Source organism: Citrus sinensis, chromosome 8 (genome assembly GCF_022201045.2).
Source record: "Citrus sinensis cultivar Valencia sweet orange chromosome 8, DVS_A1.0, whole genome shotgun sequence".
Lineage (NCBI taxonomy): Eukaryota > Viridiplantae > Streptophyta > Magnoliopsida > Sapindales > Rutaceae > Citrus > Citrus sinensis.
Window position 1 is genome coordinate 10465956 of NC_068563.1, and position 21953 is coordinate 10487908.

Here is a 21953-nt window from a genome sequence, read left to right on the forward strand (position 1 = left end):
CATGCAGTCTACTGGATTTATACCTTTTATGTCCGCTATGGTCCATCCTAATGCTTCTTTGTGCTCTTTTAAAACATCCAACAACTTACCTTTTTGTTCGTCATTTAGGGATGATGAGATGATTACCGGTAGAGTGTTTTCTTCTCCCAAAAACGCATATTTCAATGTGTTGGGTAATGGTTTGAGCCCGACTTTCGGTGGTGATTCTGATGATGAGATGAGTTTCTTCTCTGATGGTGCTAGTTGTTCAACTCTTGACTTCCATTTATTAATATCCATGGATGGTGCTAAGTCAAACAGGGCGTTGACTGTTGAGTGTTAGAAAATGCATATTTATAAAGGAGAAAACTGTCATTTTACATTTCAAGTCTTACTAACAACCCTTACTTTTATGTATTTAACATTCTTGTGATTTAATTACGTGTGTTTTATTTTAATTAAGTAATTTATGTATTTTAGGGGCATTATAGTCATTTCACAATAAAGGAGAGATCAGACGGCAAAACGGACATCACTTTTGAACTCAGGACGATCGAAAACCTTAGGAGGAGCATAAAAGGAAAAATGACATTATTCACATGTACGGTAATATTCACGGATACGGTACTGTCTACGTTACTGTTCATGACACTGTTCACATAGACGGATCGATGACGTGGCATTGACCGATGACGTGACATTGACTGATGAGGTGTCACGATCCTGTTGGACTAAAATTCTTATATACTGTTGATGGTGACGTGGCAGCATATTAGTGGACGAAAAATCTCGCGTACGGTACATGCATCACACAGGATTATTTTCAACCAAACTGCGTTACTGTTCATCCGGGTCAAACCGTGTTACTGTTCATCCGCGTGGTCAAACCGTGGACTGTTGACTGATGACGTGGCGCAATCCTGAGTGTCCAAACTGTTTTTAATCCGATGGCCATGATTTACTCTATGTATCTATAAAAAGGGGGTCTCTCCCCCCTAATTTGATATCTCTGAATCCATTTTTGGGATCCATTTTCTATAATTCCTTCTCCATCTTGTATTTTCTTCGTATTTTAATAAATTCCCATTTTGCCCCTAGTTCAATTATGAGTGGCTAATTTTCTTTCAAGCTTGGGTTGAAGGTGAAGTCTCAACATGTGTCATGGGCTTAATTTGGTAAATTTATTTTCTCTTCCCCTCTAGTTTTTGTGGATGTTTTGACTTCTCGTCGACAAATAATAATAATCTTGTCTAGATACCGCATTGGTTACACCGGCTCTCTAGTATAAGGTTATTATTATTTGGCACGATAAGCCCTTAGCACCATATTGATTAGAGTGTGGTTCATGAGGTGTAGATTCCCCCCTCATGATTTAATTGGCATTAATACGGATTATTTAGCCCATGATGCATGTTGATACGGATCTAGATACCCAAGTACGTCAAGTTAATAGATTTTCTCTTCAATTTATTCTCTCAATTGCAATTCCAATTTTAGAATTTATTCTCGCCATTTTAATTTAATTATTAGCATATTCCAAATCATTTCCACCATAAATCCAACTACCCATTTACAAAATTAATTCTATATATAATTAAAATCCACCTCCTCGTGGGATCGACACTCGTCACCATTGATCTATACTACAATAGATTCGTGCACTTGCGAGTACATTAAAATTGACACAACAAGTTTTTGGCGCCGTTGCTGGGGAGGTAAGTAATTTTAATTCATAGAATTAATTTTTGTGAATAATTCCATTTTAATTGTTTTCTTGTATTTTTTTCTTTAAAAAAAAAGAAAAAAAGTGAATCTAAAATTAAAGGTTAGTATTTCTTTTCTTTTTCTCTTCTTTAAAATTTTGTAATTTAATTTTCAATTTATTTTTTTTTCTTTCTTTGTAATTTTTTGTTTATTTTATTAATTTAATTTTTAGTTAATTTATTTCACGTATTTATTTTTGTGTATTTTTATAGAAAGGTTGTAACAGCGTAATAAGATTAGTATCGTAATTTCTCCCTCTTCTTTATTTTTATTTGTTTTGTTCTCATCTTTATTTTTTATTTTGTTTGCATCTTTATTTTTATTTTATTTATTTTGCATTCATGGTCGTAGGTCATTATTACCTAATCTTGAACCTATAGACCTTGAATTAGAAAAAACACTTCGCACACACAAACACGTTAAAAATAAAATGGATTTACAAGCACCACAGGAGAGGCCATTTAAGGACTATTTTAGTCCCTTAGCTAATTTGAGCACATCATGCATAAGATACCCAAATGTAGCTGCTAGGAGTTTTGAATTAAAACCCAGTGTGCTAAATTGTCTCCCAACATTTTATGGCCTAGAAAATGAGGACCCATATAATCATCTGAATGATTTTCATGCAATTTGTCAAACTTTTAAATATGAAAATTTTTCAGACGATGATGTTAAACTCAGATTATTCCCATTTTCTTTAAAGGATCGAGCTCGTTCATGGTTAAATACTTTACCTGCTAATAGCATTTCATCATGGGAACAAATGGTAATAAAATTTTTGAATAAATATTTCCCAGTGCATAAAACCAACGCTATTCGCAGGGAAATCTCGGAGTTTACCCAGAGAGAGGACGAGCAGTTTTTTGAAACATGGGAGCGATTCAATGGGCTACTCTTGAAGTGTCCACATCATGGGTACGAGAAATGGCACCAATGCCAATACTTTTTGGAGGGATTACTACCAAATGTGCAAGAATGGCTAATGGCAACAAGTGGATGAGAGCTAATGTCAAAAAGTGCATCAAAAATTTGGGAATTCTTCCAGCGACAAGCGGATAATTCCCAACAACGGAGTCGATCACTTAGGAATACTAGAAGAATTAAGGGAGTAAATGAGGTTCACATTGGCGAGTCAAGTTCAGAAATTAAAGAAGTCAAAGCGATAATTGAAGGTCTCTCTCGACAAATAGCATCGTTATCGACTGCTAAATCAACAGAGCCACATGACCATGACTCATACTCAGATCAAGCCAATGCCATAGGTGTAATGAGAAAACCATCTAATTACAACCCATACTCCAACACATATAACCCTGGATGGAGAGACCACCCCAATTTTTCATGGTCTCAAGGATTCCAACAGAATGGACTAGCAGCTCCAGCTCCACCAATGCAATAAATTTCTCAAATTCCTCAAGCCTCTCAGCCACCATTTAGACCATACAATCAGAACCAGAACCAGAACCATTCTCAACCTAGACCATGGGAGGATGCATTCCAGAATTTCAGGAATGTTACTCACTCCACGATCGAGCAACAGAACCGCACCATTGATGGACTACGAAATGAATTGAGAGCGGGCTTCAACTCACAAGCCTAATCAGTTTCAAGCCTCGAGAAGATGGTGGGACAACTTGCTTCTTCAGTTCAGACCTTGGCAATGACTGTTGAGAAAGGTAAATTTCCAAGTCAACTAGTGCTTAACCCTAAAGGAGTGCATGAAGCAAGTACCAGTTCACCACAGCAGTATGGAGAGGTCAAAGCAGTCATGACCTTGCGAAAAGGAAAAGAAGTCGACAACAAAGTGGAGATGCCGGTGACAAAAGAAAATCAAATTGTACCTGTGAATGTTGAGGAATCATCACCGGAGGAGAAAGATGAAAACAACTCACGAGAATACGTTCCCAAAGCTCCATTTCCTCAGAGGTTAGCTAAAGGAAAAAGGGAAAAATCCACAGGTGAGATTCTTGAAATCTTCAAATAGGTAAGTGTTAACATCCCTTTGCTTGATGCTATTAAGCAAGTTCCATCTTATGCCAAGTTTCTTAAAGACCTGTGTACTAAAAAGAGAAACACGCATGTTCAAAAGAAGGCATTTTTAACAGAAAACGTTAGTTCTATACTCCAACATAAAATTCTTTTAAAATGCAAAGACCCAGGCTCCCCCACTATCTCATGTAGTATAGGGAACTACACAATTGAGAATGCTTTGTTGGATTTAGGAGCTAGTGTAAATTTGTTGCCTTATTCAGTATTTGTGAAACTTGGACTGGAAGAATTACACCCAACTCCAGTGGTGTTACAGCTTGCAGATCGGTCTACGAAAATACCTCGTGGTATTGTGGAGGACGTGCTTATCCAGGTAGACAAGTTTTATTTTCCTATTGATTTCATTGTAATTGACACTCAACCAATACAGGATTCAAGGAAGCACATCCCCATTATTCTTGGCCGACCTTTCTTGGCAACTGCGGATGCTCACATTCAATGCAGGACTGGAAATATGCAGTTGTCCTTCGGCAACATGACTATGGAGCTAAACATTTTCAACATTGGCAAACAACCTCACAGTGTAGATGATGGAATTGTTGATGTGGATTTAATTGAAGCATTAGTTGATGATACTTTTGTTTCAAACCTTAGTGATGATCCTTTAAAAACATGTTTAACTCACTTTGGTTTGGATTTTGATATTGACAGATCAGTCGATGAGGTCAACGCCCTACTTGACTCCGCACCATCCTTGGACACTAATAAATGAAAGTCAAGAGTTGAGCAACTAGCACCATCAGAGAAGCAACTCATTCCATCATCAGAATCACCACCGAAACTCGAGCTCAAACCATTGCCCAACACTTTGGAATATGCATTTTTGGGGGAAGAAAGCACTCTGCCAGTAATCATCTCACCATCCCTCAATGACGAACAAAAAGGTAAGTTGTTGGATGTTTTAAAAGAGCACAAAGGAGCATTAGGATGGACCATAGCAGACATAAAAAGTATAAATCCAGTAGACTGCATGCATTACATTCACCTTGATGAAAATGCTAAATCTACTATGGAAATGCAACGTCGGTTAAATCCTAATATGAAAGAACTTATTAGAACTGAAGCCCTTAAGCTATTAGACGCAGGTATCATTTACCCAATTTCTGATAGTTCATGGGTCAGTCCTGTGCAAGTTGTCCCCAAAAAGTCAGGAGTCACAGTAGTTACGAATGCCGATAATGAATTGATACCCACTAGAGTAACTACAGGATGGCGTGTATGCATTGATTATAAAAAGTTGAATTCTGTCACACGTAAAGACCATTTTCCTTTACCATTTATTGATCAAATACTTGATAGATTAGCAGGCCATGAATTTTATTGCTTTCTAGATGGCTACTCAGGATATAATCAGATTCCCATAGCACCAAAAGAACAGGAGAAAACTACTTTCACTTGCCCTTTTGGCACATTTGCATATAGGAGAATGTCATTTGGATTATGTAATGCACCTGCTACATTTCAACGATGCATGTTGAGCATTTTTTCTGATATGGTTGAACGACTCCTTGAAGTCTTTATGGATGATTTTTCTGTCTTTGGTGACTCGTTTGATCAATGTTTACATCATCTAACACTAGTTCTGCAAAGATGTATCGAGAAGAATTTGGTCTTAAATTGGGAGAAATGCCATTTTATGGTAAAACAAGGTATTGTTCTCGGTCACATCATTTCGAGCAAAGGTATTGAGGTTGACAAAGCCAAGGTGGATCTCATTTCTAATCTTCCTCCACCTAAAACAGTCAGAGAAGTAAGATCTTTCCTTGGGCATGCTGGTTTCTATAGACGTTTCATTAAAGATTTTAGCAAAGTTTCTAGACCCTTATGCAATTTACTTGCTAAGGATGTACCTTTTATCTTTAGTGATTCATGTTTTATGGCGTTTGAAAAATTAAAACAGTTGTTGACATCATCACCCATCATTCAGGCCCCAAACTGGAGCTTACCATTTGAGCTAATGTGTGATGCATCTGATTATGCAGTAGGAGCAGTATTAGGACAAAGAGTTGATCGAATTCCCCACGTTATTTACTATGCTAGTATGACATTAAATGATGCACAGTTGAACTATTCAACTACTGAAAAAGAAATGCTAGCAGTAGTGTTTGCATTGGAAAAATTTCGATCATATCTCATTGGTTGTAAAATAATTATATTCACGGATCATGCTGCTCTTAAATATCTTCTCACAAAGAAAGATGCAAAAGCCAGACTAATTCGTTAGGTGTTACTTTTACAGAAATTTGACTTGGAATTCAAAGATAAAAAAGGGACAGAAAATGTTGTGGTGGACCACCTCTCTCGTCTCCATTTTGACACAATTACAGAGCCATTAATATTGAATGAGTCATTTTCAGATGAACAATTAATGAGTGTGGAAGTATTACCTTAGTATGCTGATATAGTTAATTATCTTGTTACAGGTAAACTTCCAGAGCATTGGACCAAGCAAGATAAGGCTAAATTCTTTGCAGAAATAAAAAATTTCTTTTGGGATGACCCGTATTTGTTCAAGTATTGTGCAGACCAAATTGTTAGACGATGCGTCCCAAAAAGTGAAATTCCGAATATCCTTTCATTCTGCCATGAACAAGCTTGTGGAGGCCATTTCAGTGCTAAGAAAACAGCGACTAAAGTTTTACAATGTGGTTTCTATTGGCCATCTATATTTCGAGACGCTTACACTTTCTGTTCTTCATGTGATAGGTGTCAACGAATGGGAAGCATTACACGAAGGAACATGATGCCACTAAATCCAATTTTAGTGGTTGAGATTTTTTACGTATGGGGTATCGACTTCATGGGACCATTTCCCCCTTCTTTTGGCCATCAATACATATTGGTTGCAGTTGACTACGTATCCAAATGGGTAGAAGCAATTCCATGCAGAACTAATGATCACAAAGTGGTGATAGGATTTTTGAAAAGTAATATTGTTTCACGCTTTGGATTCCCTCGAGCGATAATCAGTGATGGTGGTGCCCACTTTTGTAACAAAGCATTCAAATCTCTTTTGACAAAGTATTCAATCACACACAAAGTGGCAACTCCGTATCATCCGCAAACCAGTGGCCAAGTTGAGATATCCAATCGAGAAATAAAGCACATATTAGAAAAAACGGTGAGGCCAGACAGAAAAGATTGGTCATTAAGACTTGATGATGCCTTATGGGCATATAGAACGGCTTTCAAGACCTCGATTGGGATGTCACCCTACAGGCTAGTGTATGGAAAAGCTTGCCACCTACCTGTGGAACTCGAGCATCGTGCATATTGGGCCATCAAGAAATTCAATTTTGACATGCAGCAAGCCAGCTCAGAAAGAAGATTACAGCTGGCAGAACTTGAAGAAATTCGCAATGATGCATACGAAAATGCCAAGATTTACAAGCAACGAATGAAAGTCTTCCATAATAAACAAATTATGAGAAAATCGTTCACTCCAGGTCAGAAAGTGTTTTTATTCAATTCTCGCTTGCACCTATTCTTAGGTAAGTTACGCTCTCGTTGGTCTGGCCCATTTATTGTTCATACTGTTTTTCCACATGGGGCAATTGAAATTAAGGACCCAAAGAACGGTGTCACGTTTAAAGTTAATGGTCAAAGATTAAAGCCATATCTAGAGTACCAACCACATGGAGAAGACACCGAAGTAAATTTGAGTGACCCACCAGATTTGAATTGATTTTTTTTTCTTTTCGTTGATTTGATTTTTTTTCTTTCTTTATATTATTCTTCTGCTAATTGAAATTATTTTTGCATAAGTGTGTTTGTTTAACTATTAAGTTTTCTTTTATCATTTTTAATCATGAGTACCTTACTTAGACCGTTCCTCCTGAACATTCTTAAACCACTTCAACGTGTCAAAACTCATCTCAAAAGGCAGATTCAATTTTGTAAAACACATCGCATTTGGGCTCTACAACCACCAGAGTTAGTAGCCTATGTTGAGGGTTTAGAAAGCCAACTCAGAGACATTGAGATAAGTGTTTACGACATCCAATTGGAGCTTGAGGTAAATTCAATAAGTGGACGATTTTAATTTTCTTTGTGTGTTTTACTTTGTTTTTCTGTTTGTGTGCTTTAGTTTGTTACCCCGGTGAAGTGGCGGATAACGGTACTCCGTGACAATCAAGTCGGTTACTTCAGTTTCCCATAATAACTGATATTCTGAGGCGAAAGTATGGACAGAAACGAGATTCTAGCGAAGCTTCACAAGCGATTCCCTTCACTTCCTCAGAATGCCCTCCTTACGATCTATAAAGCTCGGTCCGAACGCATGCGATTACTCATGAGGAATAACATACCTGCTGACATCCGTTGGTTAATCGAGGCTAAAGTACGATCGGCAGGTGAGTTACCTCCAAAATTTATTGCATTCATGCCTGGTTGTGGTAAAGGAAATTATGCAAGAAAACGACGAGCTCAAAGAATTTCTGTTGCTTGTCATAAGTGTGCCAGAATGAGTTGCAATAAAAACCCATGTTCTTTAGGAATGGTGTCTGATAACAGGGAAGATAAGATTCAATTCATTAGGGATGGCTTGAATAAGGACTCATTGGATGATATCCTTTTGTCTCTTGAAACGCATCCCAGTGGATATGTGCAAGGAGCGATTCTCCAGTTATGGCCATTATTCCAGAAAGAGCATGCACGATATAGTCTCGGGAATCTGATTATAAACGACCCTGTTTGCCAGTTTATAAGAAAACTGGATAGGAAGCCTATCCTCGACCCATAGAGGGCGTTCAAGCCGTTTCTAGACGTAAACCCAGAGGAAGGTGTGAGCCACAGTCGCAACTACCTGTAAATATCCTTTTACTTTATTGTTATTTTATTTCACTATTGTCTTATTGTTTGCATTATTGTCTTTAATAATTTTATTACTGTTTGCTTTTTCCTTTTTACTGTTTTCTTTTTTACTTGCGAGCCACGTGCTTTACGCGTTATTTGACACTGACATATTACCTCATACACAACCATGACCCACTATCACCGAGACTCTTAAATGTGATTTCTTTTTTTTTTGTCAAGCACTCACAAATTGTTTTTGAGAAGTATCACAATGTCAGCTACTCCCAATAGACAATTCAAGAACATTTGTGTGCTTTCTGGATTTACATATGGCAAACATAAAGAGTTCGTTGAGGCAACCATAGATCTTGGTCGAAGCATAGCAGCAAGAAAATTACACTTGGTGTATGGAGGAGGTAATCGAGGGTTATCAAAAATGGTCTCAGAAGCAGCTTTTATCAGAGGAAGTCAAGTGTTAGGCATCATCCCAAGAGTTCTAAAACCATTGGGCAGTTCGTTTGACTCATCAACTGGAGAAGAGTTAGTCGTCTCAGGTATGCAAGAAAGAATAACTGAAATGCTTAATCATGCTGATGCTTTTATTTTCCTTCCAGGAGATCTTGCAACACTAGAGACACTTATCACGCTAGCATCTTGGGCCCATCTGCACATCCACCAAAAACCCATCGGTTTGTTAAATGTTAATAACTTTTATGATGGCTTTATCGCATTTCTTAACCATGCAATAAAAAACTATTTCATTCCTTCTAATGTGAAAAAACTTTTTATTTGTGCTCACACTGCTAATGAGCTACTTGATATGTTACAAGCTTATAAATCGGAGCCAGACCCCTGGACCTTTGTGTTGGAGCGTCCAAATAATGATGGTAACAGTAGCAGCAGTAAGAAGTACAAATTAGATTTAACTCTCTGCCTGTAAATATTTTCTTCTGTGTTGCACCACCCAAGTGATGTCTTCTGAACTCTACTTCTTTCCTTTAACACATTGAGGACAATGTTTCTTTCTAGTTGGGGGGAGGGAATAGTCGACAATTGTGGAATCTTGGTTCAGTTTTTACTAATTTTTTGTTGTAGAAACTAACTGTTGCTAACGTTTTGTGTTGAAGATGGCTGAATATGGAGTGTAGTGACTCTAGAAACGCATCTTCATTGTTTAAAAAAAAATAAAAAATTAAACAAAAAAAAATTTTAGACCTTTTTTTTTCTCTTTATTAAGTTTTTATGTTTATTTTTCTTCTTCTTTTTAATTTCTCCTCTATAAATATACATTTTCCAACTTTTGAGTCAAAGATGGCTGAATATGGAGTGTAGTGCCTCTAGAAACGCATCTTTTTAGTTAAAAAAAAAAACCATTTTCTTTTTCTATCATTTTAAGTGTAACTTTTCTAATTAGTTTTTCTACATCATTTTCACATTTCTGCATGTATATTTTCCTTTCATGCTTAGAATAGGTTGGGGGGTAGAATGTTGTTTAAAAAAAAATTGTGTGATTTATTTTAACATTGGATGACATGATTAATTTCAAATTTTAGTATTTGTATTATCTTTGGTCTTAAGTGATGTTACATTATGTTTGCTACTCTACATGTTGATGTCGGAGACATATATGAGTTGCTTGAAGGAATGAACATGTCATAATAAGTACCAAGTGAGTTTTTGAGCCTATCATTTTTCTTAGAGAGTAACCCTTTTGTCCATTCTTTATACAGCTTAACAGTTTATTATTGTATACACGATCTCTAGATTTCTTTTGAGTTAACCCTTAATAAAAAAAAAAAGTGTGTTGCTACATTGGGAGGCTCATCTGACTAGTAGATATGAATGATTATTTAGAGCCCTAAAAGACGATGGAAAGGCCATCTTTGATCCGTTTGAGCCTTTCTAGCCATCCCTTTTATTAAATATCCATAGTTAACCCTTTTGAGCCTTTAAAAAAAAAAAAACCTTTTCTTTGTCAACTTATCATCTTGACCCACTCCGATTTAGAGTATTACCCGATGTCTTATAAGTTCCATCACCTATTTATGTTTGAGAAAATGTAAATAATTATGTTGTTCAGTGAAGTTATGCCAAAAAAAAAAAACAAAACAAAAGTTGTTGTTTCAAAAGAATAAAAATAACAATAATAGGTGAAATCCACCTTGCAACTTCCAAAAAACAATTCTCTGCATTTTTCTCAAACATACACTTTGTTTTCTCTATTTCCTTTCTTTGTTAACCATGTCCCTAGCCTACGTTACATCCTAATAAAAGTCCTTCCTGATTTTAGGGAACTATAATCTGAAGTAGAAACTGGTTATATGGGCTAAAAAGATGTAGTGGTGCATATAAAAAAAATAAATAAATAAATTGGGTTGACTAACAGTTTTTATTTGACTTGAGATCGTATTATTTTTAAGCTGAGGGCATATTTATTTCATCTCGGTGAGAGCATGTGATATCACTTCTTCATTATTTTCTCTCAATTACCATTGATTGGAGTGACTATTTATATTTGGTTTAATTTCTTTGTGAGAGTGTCACTACTTCCAGTGAGATTTTGCGGTTTGACATGTCATTCTTGAAAGTAGCTATAATAAAGTCTACTGGGCTTATTCATGTGGATGGTTGATGTGGGTGTGATGTTGCTTTAGACTGGAGATAATGCTTATACTTTTATTTGATTGCTATCATTAATCTGATTGAATAAACACGAGTATTTCTAAAAATTAAAAAAAAAATTGAATTTGAATTTTGTTTTCGCTTTATTTGCTAGGGACTAGCAATAAGCTGGTTGGAGGGTGTGTTGAGTGTTAGAAAATGCATATTTATAAAGGAGAAAACTGTCATTTTACATTTCAAGTCTTACTAACAACCCTTACTTTTATGTATTTAACATTCTTGTGATTTAATTACGTGTGTTTTATTTTAATTAAGTAATTTATGTATTTTAGGGGCATTATAGTCATTTCACAATAAAGGAGAGATCAGACGGCAAAACGGTACGTGACACTATTCACATGTACGGTACTATTCACGGATACGGTACTGTCTACGTTACTGTTCATGACACTATTCACATAGACGGATCGATGACGTGGCATTGACCGATGACGTGGCATTGACCGATGACGTGGCATTGACTGATGAGGTGTCACGATCCTGTTGGACTAAAATTCTTATATACTGTTGATGGTGACGTGGCAGCATATTAGTGGACGAAAAATCTCGCGTACGGTACGTGCATCACACAGGATTATTTTCAACCAAACCGCGTTACTGTTCATCCGGGTCAAACCGTGTTACTGTTCATCTGCGTGGTCAAACCGTGGACTGTTGACTGATGACGTGGCGCAATCCTGAGCGTCCAAACTGTTTTTAATCTGATGGCCATGATTTACTCCATGTATCTATAAAAAGGGGGTCTCTCCCCCCTAATTTGATATCTCTGAATCTATTTTTGGGATCCATTTTCTGTAATTCCTTTTCCATCTTGTATTTTTTTCGTATTTTAATAAATTCCCATTTTGCCCCTAGTTCAATTATGAGTGGCTAATTTTCTTTCAAGCTTGGGTTGAAGGTGAAGTCTTAACATGTGTCATGGGCTTAATTTGGTAAATTTATTTTCTCTTCCCCTCTAGTTTTTGTGGATGTTTTGACTTCTCGTCGACAAATAATAATAATCTTGTCTAGATACCGCCTTGGTTACACCGGCTCTCTAGTATAAGGTTATTATTATTTGGCACCATAAGCCCTTAGCACCATATTGATTAGAGTGTGGTTCATGAGGTGTGGATTCCCCCCTCATGATTTAATTGGCATTAATACGGATTATTTAGCCCATGATGCATGTTGATACGGATCCAGATACCCAAGTACGTCAATTTAATAGATTTTCTCTTCAATTTATTCTCTCAATTGCAATTCCAATTTTAGAATTTATTCTCGCCATTTTAATTTAATTATTAGCATATTCCAAATCATTTCCACCATAAATCCAACTACCCATTTACAAAATTAATTCTATATATAATTAAAATCCACCTCCTCGTGGGATCGACACTCGTCACCATTGTTCTATACTACAATAGATTCGTACGCTTGCGAGTACATTAAAATTGACACAACATTGACCTCATCAACCGATCTGTCAATATCAAAATCCAAACTAAAGTGAGTTAAACATGTTTGTAAAGGGTCATCACTAAGGTTTGAAAGAAAAGTGTCGTCAACTAATGCTTCAATTAAATCCACATCAACAATTTCATCATCTGCATTATGGGGTTGTTTGGCAATGTTGAAGATATTCAGCTCTATAGTCATGTTGCCGAAAGACAACTGCATATTTCCAGTCCTGCATTGAATGTGAGCATCCGCAGTTGCCAAGAAAGGTCGACCTAGGATAATGGGGATGTGCTTCCTTGAATCATGTATTGGTTGAGTGTCAATTACAATGAAATCAATAGGGAAATAAAACTTGTCTACCTGGATAAGCACGTCCTCCACAACACCACGAGATATTTTCGTGGACCGATCTGTAAGTTGTAACATCACTGGAGTTGGTGTAATTCTCCCAGTCCAAATTTCACAAATACTGAATAAGGCAACAGATTTACACTAGCTCCTAAATCCAACAAAGTATTCTCAATTGTGTGGTTCCCTATGCTGCATGATATAGTGGGGGAGCCTAGGTCTTTGCATTTTAGAGGAATTTTATGTTGGAGTATAGAACTAACGTTTTCTGTTAAAAATGCCTCCTTTTGAACATGAATGTTTCTTTTTTTAGTGCAAAAGTCTTTAAGAAACTTGGCATAAGATGAAACTTATTTAATTGCATCAACCAAAAGAATGTTAACGTTGACCTGTTTGAAAATTTCAAGAATCTCACTTGTGAATTTTCCCTTCTTTCCTTTAACTAACCTCTAAGGAAATTGAGCTTTAGGAACATATTCTCGTGGGTTGGTTTCTTCTTTCTCTTCCGATGGTGAGTCCTCAACATTCACAAGTACAATTTGATTTTCTTTTGTCACTGGCATCTCCACTTTGTTGTTGACTTCTTTTCCTTTTCGCAAGGTCATGACTGCTTTAACCTCTCCATTCTGCTGTGGTGAACTGGTACTTAGTTCATGCACTCTTTTAGGATTAGGCACTGGGTGACTTGAAAATTTACCTTTCTCAACAATCATTGCTAAGGTCTGAACTGAAGAAGCAAGTTGTCCTACCATCTTCTCGAGGCTTGAAACTGATTGGGCTTGTGAGTTGAAGCCTGATCTCAACTCATTTCGTAGTCCATCAATGGTGCGGTTCTGTTGCTCAATCGTAGAGTGAGTAACATTCTTGAAATTCCGGAATGCATCCTCCCATGGTCTGGGTTGAGAGTAGTTCTGGTTCTGATTGTATGGTCTAAATGGTGGATGAGAGGCTTGAGGAATTTGAAAAATTGGTTGCATTGGTGGAGCTGGAGCTGCTGGTCCATTCTGTTGGAATCCTTAAGACCATGAAAAATTTGGGTGGTCTCTCCATCTAGGGTTATATGTGTTGGAGTATGGGTTGTAATTTGATAGTTTTCTCATTACACCTATGGCATCGGCTTGATCTGAGTATGAGTCATGGTCATGTGGCTCTGTTGATTTAGCAGTCGATAACGATGCTATTTGTCGAGAGAAACCTTCAATTATCGCTTTGACTTCTTTAATTTCTGAACTTGACTCGCCAATGTGAACCTCATTTACTCCCTTAATTCTTCTAGTATTCCTGAGTGATCGACTCCGTTGTTGGGAATTATCTGCTTGTCACTGGAAGAATTCCCAAATCTCTGATGCACTTTTTGACATTAGCTCTCCTCCACTTGTTGCCATTAGTCATTCATGCATATTCGGCAATAATCCCTCCAAATAGTATTGGCATTGGTGCCATTTCTCGTACCCATGATGTGGACACTTCAAGAGTAGCCCATTGAATCGCTCCCATGTTTCGAAAAACTACTCGTCATCTCTCTGGGTAAACTCTGAAATTTCCCTGCGAATAGCATTGGTTTTATGCACTAGGAAATATTTATTCAAAAAATTTATTACCATTTGTTCCCATGATGTAATGCTATTAGCAGGCAATGTATTGAGCCATGAACAAGCTCTATCCTTTAAAGAAAATGGGAACAGTCTAAGTTTAACACCATCGTCTGAAAAATTTTCGTATTTAAAAGTTTGACAAATAGCATGAAAATCATTCAGATGATTATATAGGCCCTCATTTTCTAGGTCACCGAATGTTGGGAGATAATTTAGCACACTAGGTTTTAGTTCAAAACTCCTAGCAGCTACATTTGGGTATCTTATGCATGATGTGCTTAAATTAGCTAAAGGACTGAAGTAGTCCTTAAATGGCCTCTCCTGTGGTGCTTGTTGTTGTTGCAAATCCATTTCAAATTTACTTTTAACGTGCTTGTGTGTGCGAAGTGTTTTTTCTAATTCAAGGTCTATAGATTCAAGATTATGTAATAATGACCTACGACCATGCATGCAAGGAATACAAAAATAAATGGGAACAAAACGAATAAAAATAAAGAAAAAGGAGAAATTACGATACTAACTTTATCGCACTGTTACAACATTTTTATAAAAAAAACACACTTAAAACAAATACGTGAAATAAATTAATTAAAAATAAATTAATAAAATAAACAAAAGATTACAAAGAAAATAACTTAAAAATTAAATTGTAGAATTGTAAAGAATAGAGAAAGAAAAGAAATTATTACCTCTAAATGTAGATTCACTTTTTTTTTCTTTTTTTAAAAAAAAATACAAGAAAACAATTAAAAGAAATTATTCACAAAAATTAATTCTATGAATTAAAATTACTTACCTTCTCGGCAACGGTGCCAAAAACTTGTTGTGCAAATTTTATTGAACTCGCAAGTACATGAATCTATTGTAGTATAAATCAATGGTGACGAGTGTCGATCCCACGAGGAGGTGGATTTTAATTGTGTGTAGAATTAATTTTCTAAATGGGTGGTTGGATTTGTGGTGAAAACGATTTGGATTATCCTAAAATTCGAATTAAAATGGCAAGAATAAATTGAAGTGAAAATCTATTAAATTGAAGCACTTGGGTATCTGGATCCGCATCAACATGCACCATGGGCTAAATATTCCTTATTAATGCCAATTAAATCATGAGGGGGGTTTTCACGCCTCATGAACTACGCTCTAATCAATATGGTGCTAAGGACTTATCATGCCAACTAATAATAACCTTGTACTAGGGAGCCGGTGAAACCAGGGCGGTATCTAGACAAGATTATTATTATTTGTCGACGAGAAGTCAAAACATCCACAAAAACTAGAGGGGAATAGAAAAAAATTTACCAAATAAAGCCCATAACACATGTTGAGACTTCACCTTCAACCCAAGCTTGAAAGAAAATTAGTTACTCATAATTGAACTAGGGGCAAAATGTGAATTTATTAAAATACGTAGAAAATACAAGATAGAGAAGGAATTACAGAAAATGGAGTCAAAAAATGGATTAAGAGCTATCAAATTAGTGGGGAGAGACCCATTTTTATAGATACATTGAGTAAATCATGGCCATCGGATAAAAAACATTTCGAACGCTCAGGATTGCGCCATGTCATCAGCCAACAGTACGCGGTTTGACCACGTGGTTTGAATAGTAACACGGTTTGACCCGGCTTGAACAGTAACACGGTTTGGTTGAAAATAATCCTGTGTAATGCATGTACTGTATGCAAGATTTTTGGTCCACTAACATGCTGCCACGTCACCAATCAACAGTGCATAAAACTTTTAGTCCAATAGGATCGTGACACCTCATCAGTCAATGCCACATCATCAGTCAATGCCACGTCATCGATCTGTCTATCTGAACAGTGTCATTTTTCCTTTTATGCTCCTCCTAAAGTTTTCGACCGTCCTAAGTTCAAAAGTGATGTCTGTTTTGCCGTCTGATCTCTCGTTTATTGTGAAATGACTATGATGCCCATAAAATACATAAAATACTTAATTAAAATAAAACACACATAATTAAATTAAAAGAAGCTTAAATACATAAAAGTAAGGGTTGTTAGTAAGACTGGAAATGTAAAATGACGATTTTCTCCTTTATAAATATATATTTTCTAACACTCAACATATTCCTTAAGCAAAGCTTTCAGAGAACTGAGTTGATCATTGCTTGTGTTTCTTTGCTCTTGATTTGGCTTATGAAATCCTAGTGACTACAAGTCTGTTTTGTCCACTAGATGCTGTAGTTGACTGATTCTGGTTGCTCCTTGAAAAATTTAGGTGTCGCCTCCATCCAGGATTATAGGTGTTTGAATATGGATTGGTCTGATTTTGTCTATTAAAGTTGCCCACATAATTGACTGAAGCTGGATTCCCAAGGCAATTATCAAATAAATGTCCCTCTCCGTAATAAACACAGGTGACTTCGACAACTTGGTTGACAGATGCTGGAGCAGTGATCATAACATTTACCATATTTGTCAGTGAAGTTACTTGGGCTGACAGTGCTGTAAATGCATCCACATTGTGTACTCCTACTGTTCCTCTCGTTATGGCTTGTCTAATGATGGCCACTAGTAGTTATTTTTTGCTCTCCTCTCCAAAATCTCATAAACCTCATTGTAAGACTTAAATAATAAAGCCCCATTTGCTGAAACCCCTTTGCAACAAGTCTGGCTTTGTAATTTTTTATGGATCTATCTGAATTCTGTTTCACTCTATAAACCCATTTGTTACCCACAAATTTCAAATTCTATGTTGGGGGGCACCGGACACCAAGTTTGATTTCTTATAAGTGCATTGAATTCTTCTTGCATTGCTTGCTTCCAGTTTTGATCATTCAATGCTTCAGCAACACTTGAGGGGGTTTCTAATGACAGGGTCTTTTGAGTATTAAAGATTTTTTGTTTAAATATGCCAGCTTTTGCTCTGGTTATCATAGGGTGAGTTGGTTTTAGGAATTAATATGAACATTATTCATCTATCTATTTGCAGCGGTTTTCCCAATTTGGTCATATCAGTTAAGAATAATATGCGAGTTGTTGTTTCTTAGATTAAATAGGCGGTTTGAAGGTTAGATCCTTCCAGTGTTCCGGGCCCTAATGATTTTCCGCGGCCTTTTCTTTCAATTATGATTCGTGAGTTAAACAATTTTTCAAGTAGAATTAGATCCTTCTGAATTTAATTATTAATTTTATTAATTTGATTCCAAAAGTTCAAGAGGCTTTGGTAGTGTTAAGGAAATTATCCCATATCGAATAAGAATAATTATTAACTAAGCTAATAATTTATATAAGCTTGAGGAGTTGAGGCCCAACTTTTGAGTATGAATTAGATTTATAGGTTTCTATAAAAATTTGAAAAAATTCAAATTAATTTTGAGCACATAGATGAGCTCCATAAGAAAAGTCGGGCAAATTTAACTTTGCTATTGCAAATTTCTGTTTAAGCTCATCCTTTAACATTGCTCCAGTCGGAATATTAAACTTAATGCCTTCACAAGAATAATTGAATACCAAGAATTACATCCATGTATATTCAAAAAAAAAAAAAAGAGCTGTTTTTTACCATGATTTGATCACATTGTTATTACATAGGATGAAGATTTTTAATTTGAAATTTGTCAGTTCAGCTATCAAACATCGTGGTACTGATTCATAATGGTAGACCTAATGATAAATAAGTTAAATAACAAACTAATAATACTAATAAATATGTTTAATAAAAAAATAACATTAAGTTAACTTCTTAATAGTTAAAATAAGTTTGGTCAATTTCTTATAGAGAATGGTTTCATAAATAGTTGGTACTTTCATTTATTATATTACCATTTGTCGTTATTAATCTGAAATGATTGACTTAAAAAATTTTCAAAGTTTTACAAGGTATAATATTAAACCTACATAAAAATTTAGATAATTCACATTTTTTTAAAAGTATTTTGAATATTAAATTAAGTTATTTAATACTAGGAAGTTTCCGATACCTTGCATCTTAGCTTGCATCTTAGTTTTACGAGGTATAATATTAAACCTACATAAAAATTTAGATAATTTACATTTTTTCAAAAGTATTTTGAATATTAAATTAAGTTATTTAATACTGGGAAGTGTCCGATACCTTGTTTCTTAGCTTGCAACTTGAAAAGTCAGTGTTCCGACTTAAAATATTTAACATAAATATGCCTTTATATTGAAACAATAATTGAAAGCCATGTGCTTTATCTGTTAACGAACACGTCTTTATTAATTTTTAAGTATAAATTAAATAATGTCAGAATAGCATGATAACAATGAATCATTATAATACCAGATGGAATTCATCGACTATGCTAAACATCAAGTTATATTGATTGTTTAGTTGTTGTTCAAATTGATAGATAAGACTTAACTTGCATACAACTAGGCATCAAAAAATTAAAGTAAATGCTTCTTAGTCTTTTTTTTTTCAAGTTAATGACGAAACCGAACGCGAAGATTGATAAAAGATAGGGAGATAAAAGTGTTTGAATAACTGGAATATTATTAAATATAATATGAATATCAAAATTAGGATTTTAAGAGCCTTATATACTAATCCTAAATAATGTAAATTTAATAAAATAGGTAAATTCAAATTATTATTATTACATAATAAAATTTTACTAATTGAAATAAAAAAAAAAAACAAACAATACTACAAAAAATGATATCTAAAAAAATAAAAAATCTTAAAAGTAATAGAAAAAGTAGGAAATAACTTAAACTAGAAAATGACCATAAAAAAGAAAGAATTTCTGGCCGAATTATAGCGCTTATATTTGTTTCGTTGCAAGCCTAGAAACGATATATTGTATGCCCCATATGGACACCGGTAGTTCAATTTATGACCTCGCAAAAGTATTCTACTCATCCTATACTCCGTTCTACAATATGCAAGAGAGGTAAGTAAAGTTGAAATCAATTGTTTTATACTCTACCTCACGGGGGAATTTGAACTTGGTTTGACTAGGCAAAAAAACCTACTTGAAGAGAATTTGAACTTGAGTTATTAGCTAAATAAAACTACTTGAAAATTACTAGACTCCTGGTGGCAAATACCTCTTAGTGACCTCTCTAGCGATAGCTCTTAACTTTAAAACAATAACAGTTGTGAAACATGCATTACTGTTAAACTTGCATGTTGAACAAGTAGAGTTTCAATTTTAATATTAAGCTTAAAATTGCTTTCAGAATAACTTGTCAACAGGATATGATTAATACATCGTCTTTATACAATATGAAACTCTTTAAAAATGCTTTCAGAATGACAGAATAAATTATTTGGCTTCTTTTTTTGGTTATTTCTTGGGTACCTAAAGGGAAAACAGTACGACATAAATAAAATGAGAAAAGTCCGAAGTCTCATGATCTGCTTCAGGATTCAAGGTTTTCTAAAAATGTGTGAAGTCAGGCAAACGTAACATGCCTTACCCTTGACGAAAAAGCAATGCTTATATATAAAATCTCACAAACAAAAAGAAAGTTGACCTAGAAAAATAAAACACTGATAAATTTGCTGCAATAGAAAATATCCCATGTGCAATAATTAATAATACATAAGATTGAAAAATATAAGCAGTACGTCTTGATTTTATAAGTATAAAACGTGTGAAGTGAAGGGGCAACTTCCAGGACTGCGATTCTTTTAACATATCCTGCCTTAAAAGAATAGGACATAAACCACAGCTCAAACACATCATCAATAAGGCAAAAAATTAAGAATGGGCAACAAAAGGGAACCCGCAAACCCTGTTGAACACAAGAGCTGAAACATTGATTAGAACAGAATGCATAACAGTATAAATCCAATCCATGAAAGAGGAGTGAAATGCAAAACGGCACAAAACTTCAAGCAGAAAATTCCAATAAATTTTAAGACATATATTGCCACCACTAATCTTCGGATTATCTAAGAGATTCACCCCCTAATGAGAGACTAAAACAAATATCCTCTTTTTTTTTTCCTTTTTTCTTTTATTAAAAAGGTATGAGAGTGAGTGAATTAACCAATCAATCTTTTTAGTCCCTACCTCCCCGGCACTAGAATTTGAGTAGCCAGCTAAATAAAATTGTTCAAAAATCAGTCGATCAAGCAACCTTGCAGCAGAAATTAAAACAATTACCCTCACAAATGTGTGGATACTCAATAACTTCAAGGTGATTTGGAGAAAATATATGTTGTCAATGCCATTAAGGGCTTGTTTGCAATTTTTTCTAGGAGGCTCAAAAGTGATTTTGAAAAGTTAAAATCTAATTTGAGTGTCTGGTAAACTTTTTTAGAAATCACTTTTGGCAAAATCATCGCATCTTACTGCAGATTTTGAGAAGTAGGGAAGGAGTAGCATTTTGAGAATCACTTTTATGCTTAATACAATTCCATATATATCCTCATATATATTATAAAAATTCAGAGATAAAATCATTAACTTTAGAGAGATTATTATTATTACCAATTATTTTGAAATAATTGAATAACAAATAAAATTAATAATATAAAATATTTATTTTAGTTACCAATTATTATATGTGCATAATAAAAAAAATCTTGTACACATGTTTATAAATGTTTAAATAAATTTTATTCAAAATTATACTTAATTTAGTTATTTACATTTCTATAGCAATTTCACATTAAGATTTACTCAACACATATAACTAATTTTAAAACTCTTAGCACTTTTAAAATTGAATTTTACCAAACGTTTAATTAATTCTCTTCACAAATGATTATTTCAACAATATAGCTAATTGTACGTATCTTAAAAGCTATAGCATTACTAAATTGGTCCTAAGGTGGTGTTTGTTTTTTATCTGAAATTTGAATAAACCTAAATTGGCCTGAAATCTTAATAGACCTAAATATCTGAATCTAAATAAATTTTTTTTTTTGTCTGAGTCTTTGAAAATAGGTATTAAGTTGTTTGTTTTTTCAACTTTAAAAACTAAAAGCATGTAACTTTTAAATTTGTATCCTTATTAAATTTAAATGTTAAATAAATAATATACATACATAGATACATACTTACATACTTACATACATGTGCGCGAGCACACACACACACACACACACAAATACCATAATATTTCATCATATATAAGCAAAATCATATTCAAGTGAATACATAATGATTTTGGAATTATAACATACAATTCTTTTTATAAAACCGGATTATATAATTACATAAAAAGTTTAAGAATAATACCTTTGATTACTGATAATGGGAGATCAAGAGCTTGATGAGAGAAACAAAGTGAGGGATTCCATGGCGGCTGAAAAGAAAAATGAAGACGAGATTATTATTAGATAAATGTGAATGG

At 34.8% G+C, this 21953-nt stretch overlaps 2 non-coding genes across 2 annotated transcripts; one reads left to right on the plus strand and one right to left on the minus strand.

Moving 5' to 3' along the window:
- Positions 1-2557: 2557 nt before the first annotated feature.
- LOC127899509 (small nucleolar RNA R71) lies at positions 2558-2661 on the minus strand. The gene has a single exon (XR_008051386.1). It is a non-coding gene; the product is annotated as a small nucleolar RNA R71 (small nucleolar RNA).
- An 11847-nt stretch (positions 2662-14508) lies between these two features.
- On the plus strand, positions 14509-14612 carry LOC127899489 (small nucleolar RNA R71). The gene has a single exon (XR_008051366.1). It is a non-coding gene; the product is annotated as a small nucleolar RNA R71 (small nucleolar RNA).
- Positions 14613-21953: the final 7341 nt, after the last annotated feature.